General features: G+C 27.9%; 1 long non-coding RNA gene across 1 annotated transcript; it reads left to right on the plus strand.

The window, feature by feature from the left end:
* Window positions 1-6695: 6695 nt before the first annotated feature.
* LOC132935328 (uncharacterized) lies at window positions 6696-10164 on the plus strand. Its single transcript, XR_009663214.1, has 3 exons — window positions 6696-7149; window positions 7336-7464; window positions 9529-10164. It is a non-coding gene; the product is annotated as an uncharacterized LOC132935328 (long non-coding RNA).
* The last annotated feature ends 2290 nt before the right edge of the window (window positions 10165-12454 follow it).

Here is a 12454-nt window from a genome sequence, read left to right on the forward strand (position 1 = left end):
TTAGGCAATTATCGGCTTTTTATTATATTTTAATTTTAAAGCGAGTTAGGAGTATTTTAAAATTGTAAATTCTTGTACATCTTAAAATACTCATAACTCACTTTAAAATTAAAATATAATAAAAAGCCAATGAGATTTTCTAGATAACAATCCTACCTTTAAATTTTATGAGAGATTAATTCCACTCATTTTTAAACTAACTGAGCTACACGTGTTCTGCTGTGTGTACAATTTGCTATGTAACGCACTTGTACGACGGAGACAACAAATGTCTTAATAGTTTTTGAAAATGTCATTCATAACTTGTTAATTACTTGTTTGTTTATTATTTAGAATTTATTTATATCCATCATATAATTATATTTCTTTTATTATTTATAATTAAATATAGGAAACATCATTAAGAAATTGTTTGCATCTTTTTACAGATGCTGTAAAAATATCAAAACAGAAATCTGCATCAGATGAATGAATCATTATATCTATAGGCAACTGGTGCTAAAGGCAGAATCAGTGTTCTAAATGGACTGGAATTCACCATACCAGCAGTGCATCCGTCCTCAATGGTAGGAATAAAATCTTAAGAGGACATCACTCACCTTCTTAAACACGAAAAACATTGCAAATTTCCATTCATCGGCTACAATAGTATGCTCTTAGTTTTGATATTAGAGTGTACTATCAAACTTTAAAGTAACAACATTATCTGTGGTATTGCATTGCTTTTTTACGATATTTTAATTTTTAAGTGAATTATAATCATTTTGAAATATTAATATTTTACATACTCATAAGTAGAGCACGAATTTATATTCTCTTAAAATATCCAAAATATGATGTTTATATTCTCTTAAAAATTGAATATATTATGCTTGTAATATTCTTTAAAAATATTAGTAAAATATGCAAATATATGCTTTTTTATTAATACATTTTTTTTTGACATCGAAGTATGTACTTATACCAGATACCTATGCAAAACAAATTTAATAAATAATAATCAAAATTGGAATTTGACAGAATTCAACCGTTACAAATATGGCAATATATCACACTTCTGCATCGCTTGTAAAAACTACTTCATCTGTATTAAAAAGTTCAATCTCCACTGTTTAAACAAACTGATTTTTTTTAGATCATTGTTTCGGCATTTTAATGAATTAAACTTGTGAATAAAAACACAACAGTAACAAAATATTACCAATTATTTAGGTTGCATCTTATCGCAGCAGTTGAAATCATAGATAGGTAGATTATCTATTATCAGGTCTATCTTCTATGGTTGAAAATATGTACATATTTTTTTAATTCCTTAAAATATTTAGATACATATAATTTAAATTAGTGAAATATGCAAAAATATGATTTTATATGAATATATTCCCTTAACATCAAAATATGCACTTATATGCAAAAATGTTGTATTCAGATTCTTTATTCTTTGAATCGTTGACATATCTTACTCTCGTAGTTATACATCCATTAGAAACATATTTTTACATAGAAATCCACGCTCTACTCAGAAGTCATTTCAAAATTAAAATAGTGTAAAAAAAACCAGTGAGAGAACACATATAATGTTCTTACATTAACGTTTAATAATAGGTCAATTCACTGTAATATCAAAATGATTATTATTATGTTATTAAAATGATCAGGGTTTGAAACCGAAAATAATTTCTGTGATTTCCATTTCAGATTCAGATAATAGTATTTATTTTAACCAATTTCCTATATTGGTATTTATTTTACATACAGCTTAGGATTCATATAGGAGAAAAACCTTCAAAATGTGATGTTTTTAAACATCAAATTTAAGTTAATACTGTATATTATAGTAGTAATCCTAAAGACCATAATCTGTTATAAACCTAAAGAAATTAAACGCTACTCAAATTAATCCACTTCAAGTCAACAAACAAAACAATTGTAAGTTGTTTATCTGGTATGAATCCTTGTATGAGTTGTGCTACATTATCAAAACTTATACAAGGATTCATATCGAATAACAACTTTACTAATGCGATCTTAGTAATAAATATTTCTAGCAGGAGGAAATATAAGAAATACATTTTTCTTTTTTTTTAATTTGATATTATATTTTTTAATTTGTATAATGAATAATTATATTTTAAAGTTATAAAATAAGCTTAGTTCATAAACCTAAAGATTAATTTTATAAATTAAATTCTATTTAAATATAAGTAATCAACTATCAATGTATTGTAACTATACCTTTATACCTTACCTACTATAAAACAATTTTAGCTTAGTTTATAAACTTAAATATATACTTGTTATGAATTATATCTCAATTGTGTATGAATTCATCAAATACCAATATAATATTGTAACTATAGTTCACTTATCATTAAACCATTTTAAATTATCTAAAGTATTTTATTTTTTTGTTAAATATATTTTTGTGTTAAAAAAACGGCTTGTTATTCGTTTAAGTCATCTTCCTAATTCCTTACCTTGTAAACGTGGTATAATTATAGAATATATTCATGAATAACTTAGATAAATATTGTTTTTAATAAATGTTAGTAGCAAGTGCTTCTTTATATTGTTGTGACATCAATGAGTATAGTACCTTGGTTAGGATAGTACAATAATGGGCTTCAAAATTGGCTAAACGCTGTGTATAATATAACAGAACTACAGCGATTGAGGGGGGAATGCCCCCACTGCCCCTCCCCCTGGATCTGCCACTGCTTAAAGGTGTGTTATTTTTATTTTATTTTACTACGAGAAAGTACCTATATGGCTTGAGTTATCAAAATAAACAACATATAATATTATAACAGTCGCCGGTCATATCAAATAATAGTCAAATAGTAATTATACTTTTAAATATCTGGTAAATTACCGGTAATGTGTTTGTAATGAATTGTAGAAAAAAATGTAGCACACGTATTTCCACTGTTGAATGTGAATTATAAATTGTGTTACTAAAATAATAATTAATAAAATAAATATGCATGAGAAAAATAAGTAAGTAATTTTTAATTTTCAATCTCAATTATATTATATCAGCCAATCACTAACGTATTTCAATAAATAAATAGTTTTAAACTATAATTTTGTGTCTAGGTATCTTATAAAAATTAAAATGCATAATTTTGCATATTTTGGTAAATAATAAAATGCATATTTTACTATTTTTTATTGCATACAAATCCTAGTCCTGCATTCATCAGCAATACATTAAGTACATTTTAGTTCGATAAATTGTTACCCATATTATATAAGTATGTAAAAATGGTAAACACCCGTATAGTTTTTTTGGTAGGTAAGTAGCTTTTTACGGTAGGTAGCACTCGAGAACATATTACCTACCATCAAATTTAATATTGTTTTGGTGTGATCGTTTATGTAGGGGGGTATGGGGGCAAAGCCCCCACTGTTACATGACGGTTAATTTTATGCAATTAAGACTGCGATACGAGTCGGCATGACAAAATATTTTGGCATGCGAGTCGGTACGTAACTATTCCTATCGGATTTTCGGGTCTTGAGTAATGATTAGTAATAATCAACTGTTAATTTTAGATTCTGAGCGAAGCGATGAATGTATTGATTTTACAATGATGTGTGTTTTTTTTTTGTGTCCGTCTTCACCTTTTAGGACAGTAAAAGTGCTTGGATTTTCTTCAACAGTAACTTTTCTGATAGGAAAGTGACTCTAGTTGGTACTTTGGGGGGTCAAAATGCAATTTTGACTGAATGTTTATATTAGCATTTTCTATACACCATAAAATTTTGAAAATATTTTGACTCTTTTTGAGCTGTTTACGGACATTGTCAGTTTTCAATTTTTTTAGTTTTTTTTTCTATTAATATCAATAAAATTTTATCTGTTGAGTAAAAAAGCTTGAAAATTTAATAGAAGGCTCATAGGTTATTGTTTCAAAGGTAAATGAAAAAAAAATTAAAAATCCTTAGTCACAGTTTTTATTTATAAGCATTTAAAGTTCAAATTTTGACAAAATACTGAAAAATCACGAAAATTAGCAAATTATTTTGAGTTGAGAATTCATAAAAATTTTTCTCTTTAAATCTAAGATTTGAAAATGTAATATAAGATTACTCATAAGTTTGTCTACCTTTATAAAAAAAAAAATATCTACAAGAAACTTAAATTAAATTTTTATGAGCGTCTGAAATTTATATTTTTACAACATTTTATATTCACTTGATTTCTCATGTAACAATTTTCTTATTTTATTGTAATTAAAAAACGAATGACTGTAGATACTTGAAAATTTCACTGAATGTTTATATTAGCATTTTCTATACACCATAACATTTTGAAAATATTTTGACTCTTTTTGAGCCTTTTACGGACATTGTCAGTTTTCAATTTTTTTAGTTTTTTTTTCTATAAATATCAATAAAGTTTTATTTGTTGTGTAAAAAAGAGTTAAAATTTAATATAAGGCTCCTGATGTATCGTTCTAATAGCAGTTGAAAAATATTAAAAATACATAGGCACATTTTTTTTTTATATGCATTTAAAGTTCAAATTTTGACAAAATTTATCAGATTTATAATTTAATAATTATTTTGTAATTAAAAATTTATAAAATGTTCAACTTTTATAGCTAAGGATTGAAAATTATAAATAAGACTCCACGTAAATAGGTTATATATAAATTACTTTATTCACAATAATATCATCAAATATACTTGGTAATATCATAGGCTGACTGACTGTTTTCGCTCAGTATCGTTTTTTTTATACAATGATATTATATCATTGAATTCAAATTTAACACCATCCATTACAGTGACCTTTTGTAACCTACTGTACAGCAGAGTGACATCCACTTATCCACCTTTTTATTATTGATAACTCAGATCATAATATAATATTATGGATGGATACATGTCCCAATATTTGAAGCACATAATATTGAATCGCGGACATTTCCCCCGACTGTTTTTGGTGTAATAGGACATTCCCCCCCGGATATATTTTTGATGCGGACATTTTCCCCCCATTTTTTTAAAAAATTTTTATTTAATAATATTGTTTTATTATTTAATATGAAATTAATATAATATGTGTTTAAAAATAACAAATGAATCAGTATTTAAATATTTTTTTTATAAAATTTATCATTTTTATGTCGAAATTTTTAGCCATTATTATTAATTATTAAATATATTTTATAATTATTTTTTTTTAATTTTTATTGTTTTAAGAACTTAGTTTAGTGGATCAATTATATACAATTATAGTCTATTATATTTTTATGAACATTTTTATATATTTTATATTTTATATTTTATTATAAAAAAATAAAATAATATTGTGTTATTAAATTAAATATTATTTTTAGTCAATAATAAATTTTAAAAAAATTGTAGGTGGGGGGAAATGTCCACATCAAAAATGGTATACCTACTACTAAAAAGTCGGTTGTAAAAAAATCTGAGTAAAATATTCCGATACATATAATTAGGTAAAAGAAAAAAATATCATGTGATTCACAATCAAACTTCCAATTAGTACCTATTAATATAAATTTTATTCTAACTAAATTATTTACCTATCCAACAAAATTAATTTTTTTTTTAAATATTATTTTTTTGGCGACGGTTAGTTAATTCAACTGATAAGTCATAATCCTAGATAAATATTATAATTATTGAATTTTTTTGTTAAATATAATATAATATTTTGTATGGTGATAGTTAATACTCAATTTAATAATATATTATTTCGATTTTTTTTTAAAAATATATTACATTTTATATGAAGATAGGTAATGCTCAATTTAATTAAGAAATCATTATAATATACCTATATGGCTATATATTATGTTTATTTTATTTGTATGTAATAATTATTTCGATTTTTTATATAGGTTATGATACTATAAGTACATAATTATAATAATTGAATTTTTTTTTTAATAAATTATTTTAAATATTGTTCTGTTATAATATACCCGACTTTTTTACCGCTATTCGTCAAAAATATATCGTGGGGTGGGGGGAAATGTCTATTATAAATGTCTTACTATACCGAAAACAGTCGGGGGGAAGTGTCCATTTACCTATAAATCATAATATTATACAAGCAACGAGTCGCTGGTTGAGATGTGCTTTCTATGTGTTTATATTTGACAGCCGACGCATATTTTATATTAATAAGTAGTAAGTAATGACTGCATCATCAACCCTGGGAATTCATGAGCGACAACCATCGAGATAGATAAACAGTATTGTTAATCTATCTCGATGGCGACAACTAATGATACAAGTGATAACGCATGATAAATATGTAACGAGTATACATGTGCATCCGCAGATAACGCATCTCAACCAGTGACTCGTCGCTAATATTATGTTCTTCAAATAATATTGTTCACACGGGCCGCCTGTGATAGGTGAGATCAGAGATAGGCTCCATCCATTGTTTAATATTATGATCTAAGGACTAAGATTAATAATTTAAGACCGTGGTTATTACTCATTAAATCGCCTATAATTACTCTATAATGGTCGGCGTTCTTAATAAATACAAAACTATGATAATAGCTAATAATTATAGAATTATAAAAAAAAAATATTATGTCATTGAATCGTAGTGAATAATATTTTGTTTTGCCCTACATGACTTTTTTTCCGTTTTCCGCGACTCCGTCATCAACGGATTCGCTTCTTGTCGGTCAATGCTGCGACGGTTGGCATTACCGACCGCGTCCGTCGTCGTTTCACCCAGCGTCTACATCGATCGGCGTCCGGCTGCAGCAGCTGTAGCTTGCAGCTGTCTACATAAGCATCACGACAAGTTATATCGTGCATTCATCCATGGCATATTATCAAGCAGCGGCAGCTGCCGCCGGCAGCCGGCTAGACGGTGTCTGGCAGCTGCTGCGTAGAAAACGCATTATTCACATCGCAGGCACCCCTCGAGCAGATGCGCGATTGGCTATAATATTATTTTCTCTGTGCAGTCTGCTCCCAGCCAGCCGTCCTCTTGTTTGTTGTCGTTTACATTAAACATTTTGTCGTTCGGCTCGGACCAGGGTGGTTGTCGTGCAATTAATATGATTGTACTGCGACCACCTTGGTCTGGATTTTGGACATGTTTGTTCGCGTGCGGAATCGAATGCCGTTCAAAGTCAACATCAAGTAAGTTCCGTCTTGTTCTCTCGTATATCCGTAACGCTCCTGACGATACGGTTAGATTTTAGTATTTCGGCGTTTTTTCTTGTTAACGTTACCTACCTACTTGTAATTACGATTTTTGGGTGCTCGCCAAAACTATTCGACGATTGTGTCACTAAAAATGTATTTATTATATTTTTTTGTTTACAGTGTTTCCTTACGTCAATCGATACGGGCGGAAGAGCATTCAAGAAGGCAGTCAACCTTGGTCTGGACTTAGGACTGCCAAACATTTTTGTTCGCGTGCGGAATCGAACGTCCGGTGAAAGTCAACATCAAGTAAGTCCTGTCTTGTACTCTTTAAATCCGTAACGCTCTCGATATTACTGTTAGATTTTAGTATTTCGATGTTATGTTTTGTTAAGGCTCAGTCAAACAGAGAGAAGTCTGGTACGTTGACACCATGGCAGCCTCTGTTTGACTGAGCCTTTAACGTTACCTACCTACTTGTAATTATGACTTATTGGTGCTCACCAGTGTTGGGAATTATCTAGATAAGATTTTTTGAAATAAATTATCTTTTAAAGTATTTAGATAATTATGTTACAATTTATCTAATGTTTAGCTTAGATAAAAAATAGGCTTATCTAGATAAATATTATAGTACCCCTACAAAATTATAAAACCAATGTTACTAAAATTCTAATATAATAGGTATAAATTATTTAAAAAATTAGAAGAATATATTTCTTGTTATTATTGCCAACGACAATATTACGATAATACGAGAACCTGCATGCGGGCTTGCACTATACATTGTTCTCTACTAGCCATAGGTAATAAGCATATTAAAATTAATTAGGTATAGGTTTATTTCCCCATCCATTTTAAAATATAAATTAAAATGAACCGATTTCAAAAATTCTTTCACCAATACAAAGCCACATTCTTTGTGAGTGTCATAGGCTAATTTAAAAAGGGAAGTGATCACCCCCGGTAGGTGCTCAAACAGGAATTTTGAGATTTACGATAGACATTTTTGTTTTTTAACGGTTGCTATGGGTTATATATTTAGATAAAAATAATTGTATAGACGTTATTGTTGTTTTCGGCCATGTCGCCAGGTGTGCACTTAAGAGGCCATAACTCCGGAACCACTTATCGCACAGCGTACAAACTTCACAGAAACCATCTTCATATCAATATTTATACGTCCTGAAATTTTTATCAAAATCAGTTTGGTGGATCTTGAGTTATAAAATTTATTCAAAATGTACACTTATTTTTATATAATAGATATATAGATTATAATATCAATAGTATTATACTATTATTTAGTATAATTATAACTATTAATTAATTAATAAATAAATATATTCAATGATAATCTATTTATACAAAAATGGAGCATGAAAAATGTACGTTACCTCATCAATCGAGAACGGCTGGTCCGATTTGGCTCAAATTTTTTTTAAAATTATTCTTCTATAAACCAATAGCGACCTTTATATGAACAAACACTTCCATCGTAAATCTCAAAATTCCTGTTTGAGCACTTCCCCAGGATTCTATAAATTTGTAGTAGCGTGGTGTTATGATATAGCCTATAGCCTTCCTCGATGAATGGACAACAAGAAAATAATTTTTCATTTCAAACCAGTAGTTCCTGAGATTAGCACGTTCAAACAAACTCTACAGCTTTATATATTAAAGTATAGATATATAAATTAATGTTTTTGTGTAGATTAGACCTCTGGGAAGAAGACAGGCTAATTTAAAAATGGTTAAATTTGGTTTTCTTTTATTCATCTGATATTAGTACAGTTAGGTTAGTTTAGGATTTTGTATTAACTGATTATATTAATCCACCATAGGTGGAATACGACAAACTTGGTATAACTTTGATACTTTAGAGTTGAATCATACACTTACGTACAAACAGCACGGGGTCCACGATCTACCGCAGATAGATTGCCTACCTGATAATATACTGCTGCGAATCAGAATTTTTATTCCGGGTAACGGAGAAGTTACGATAAATTTTGAACACCATACACCGAATATTAAATAACGAATTGAACAAAGTTTGAGTCATATTACTTTAGTTATTTTAACGGGCAACAAAGTGCACGGGATCAGCTAGTTATAAATATTATGTCACATCTAATATTACAAAAATACTTAAAAACAATAAAAATAAGTGTAAAAAAATGATATTTATCTAGATATTTATATAGGTAAATGTATTGTTGTATTTATCTTTATCTAGATAAATTACATTTATGTTATCTTTATTTTTATCTAGATAATTTTTTAGTTGTCTATTCCCAACACTGGTGCTCACCAAAACTATTCGACGATTGTGTCACTAAAAATGTATTTATTTTATTATTTTGTTTACAGTTCTTTCATACGTCAATTGATATGGGCGTAAGAGCATTCAAGATGGCAGCCAAGATGACCCACTCAATCTCAAACCTGATCCATTGTTTTCACATTCTGCTGTGGTTATGGTAATTTAATCCAAAACAAATCCATTTTCGTATGCGTACCTACTTCAGAAATATAATTACCCCGATTCTGTAGCAACCCTACTCCAAGACTAACCGTTTTTATATACGTATTCCATGCAGTCTAGATGTCTATTGCTTCAGCCTTGGCACGTGTGTTTTTACCCGATGGACATACTGGCTATGGGGTAGAAGTATGTGTGCCAAGGCTGTGGCATTTAGATTGCTTGGCATATGTATATAAAAACGTCTAACCTTGTCGTTATATTACATCAGAAGGCCACTAACTCGGAACAATTAGATTATCTGAAATATGTGCATGGAAACAGGATTATATACTGACCTAATCATTCAATTAATAATAATGTTCTATTCTCTACCTTTATAAAAATAAATTGCCATAGTTTAAATAATACAATAATTACAGTTTATAATATAAATATGATAATATTTTTTTTTTAAGTAAAACACAACTTGCTGTTATATTTTTAGATATTTGTAACATTTTAACAAAGTTCATAATTAAACAAATTTTGTGTTCATAATAATTTTGTCTTGTGTTTTTATTTATTAATTTATACTTACACTACAACAAAACCTTGGTGGCCGTCAACTGAATAACCATGTATTACTTAAACATTTTTGACAAATGTTAATATTTTATTAATGGTAAGAATATCTGTGTTTGTGCGTTATTTTTTTTTTACAATATATACATTTTAACGTGAGTAAGGTATGTGCATTTTAACTATGTAAATATAGAAAATATTCATGAAATTTATATTTCATAAAATTGGATGTACATTTTTGACTAGACGTCAATATTGTGGGTTGTAAGAAAATACAGTAGAAAATAAGTAGAATCTTGCTGATTGACAAACCTACCATAATTATATACAGTGAAACCTCCACTATCGGACACCTCCCAATAGCGGACGTTTTTTTGGGGAACGGGGACATTTTCACTACTTTTCAATAGGAAAACCTCCGAATAGCGGACTCTCCGAATAACGGACATTATTTTATTAGGGCATTTTTAAAACAATGGTAAATCCCTAATCATTATTTGAAAATACAATCTGTAATATGCCTATCTGTAATACGTATTCATATTCGTATGCAATCTTGTAATAATGTAACATAATTACGATAAAAAACTCGTTATGGGACGATACGATTATGACAAATTCGGTTATCGGTGAAGCGATTATGTGTTATGACAAAAGTATGTCAGTTAGTGACGGTTTTCGACGCGATGACTACGTTAAAACGAGAGCGGTTGTTGCTTAGCGAAAAAATTGACATTTTAGATTACCGTAAAAACAACGGAAACGTAAGAATTCGTGCACTCGCAGAAAAGTTAGAATATTGTAAAAATATAAAAATGTAATAATAAATAATAAATAATAATTTTTGATTTTGATTGTAAAAATATACTTTAAATAATAATATGTAATTTGTAAAAATATAAAAATGTAATAACTTACAATAAATAATAAGTAAAAACATTACATATATGTACATACATAGTACATTATTATACAAATAAATTTCAAAAATTTATCCCCTCTGAATAACAGACACCTCCGAATAACGGACAAAATGTTGGTGACCAAAAGTGTCCGCTATTCAGAGGTTTCACTGTACTACGTTATACATTTTAATGAACAGTACTATTAGGGAATAATAATGATATTTTAAATGCGTAATCTACCACATATTTTTGTATAAAACAATATTATTAAATTCAAATAAAATAGAAAAATTTAAACTAACAATTTTTAAACAAACCAACAATGAAAATAATTTTGAAAATTTTTAATAATATTTTTATTGTATATTTTACATAATAATATGATGTATGTATTATAATGTGTAATATGTTGTATCTGTATTTACATGATACATTGATACTTGTATCATTTGGTGAGCAATTGTGTTGAGATTTTATCAGGAAAAAAGGATCAGTGCACACTGTGCAATCATGTTGTACGGATCTAACCCATTGTGGGTGAGTCTACATTTATATTAACGGGATTGTGGTTGATACATTTACAATTGTGCTGTTGTACAGTTTTGTTAAAAGAACGATTATGACATTTATTTCAATTATAACAATTACACATTTTCTTTATTTTCATTTATGTTGTTCTACTGTAGTTGCTTGAAAATAATACATTTTAGTATCTTACCTAAAATTTGCTTTATTTTTATAAGAGAGGAAGAATATTACAAGATAGTGTAAAAGAATCGTCACTCGTGACAAACAGGGCATATAATTATTAATAATACATAGTCATTGATTGATACATTCAACCTTGAGTTGTATTTTAAGAAAAAATGAAATACAATAATTATTGTATACATTTGTTTTTATAAATTTGTACAAACAAAAGACCAGTCTATAAAATAATTCCATGCATGGATAAAATTAAAAGTACCTATGTAATATAGAATTTAAGAAATTAATCGATTTATATTTATTAAAATAATTATATGGTAAATTTTAATATTAATTAAATAGAAATAAATAATATTAAGGAGAATAACACATTTATTGTAGTTTTTTTAAAACAAAAAACAACCATAATGTTGTCAGCACTAAATGCAATTGATAGTTATATTAAATGATTATACATTTGCTGTGTAATTAATAAACTGTGTATTGACTAATAATAATTCCTTATTCATAAAAAGTTTTCCAGAAGTATTCTAGAAAAGAGCAAACATATTTCAAGAAATACACATTAACCTATAAATCTATTAAAAATAATACATTTAAGTGACATTAATGTTAAGTTAAATAATATAATTATATT

The sequence above is a fragment of the Metopolophium dirhodum genome, chromosome 1 (genome assembly GCF_019925205.1).
Source record: "Metopolophium dirhodum isolate CAU chromosome 1, ASM1992520v1, whole genome shotgun sequence".
Taxonomy (NCBI): domain Eukaryota; kingdom Metazoa; phylum Arthropoda; class Insecta; order Hemiptera; family Aphididae; genus Metopolophium; species Metopolophium dirhodum.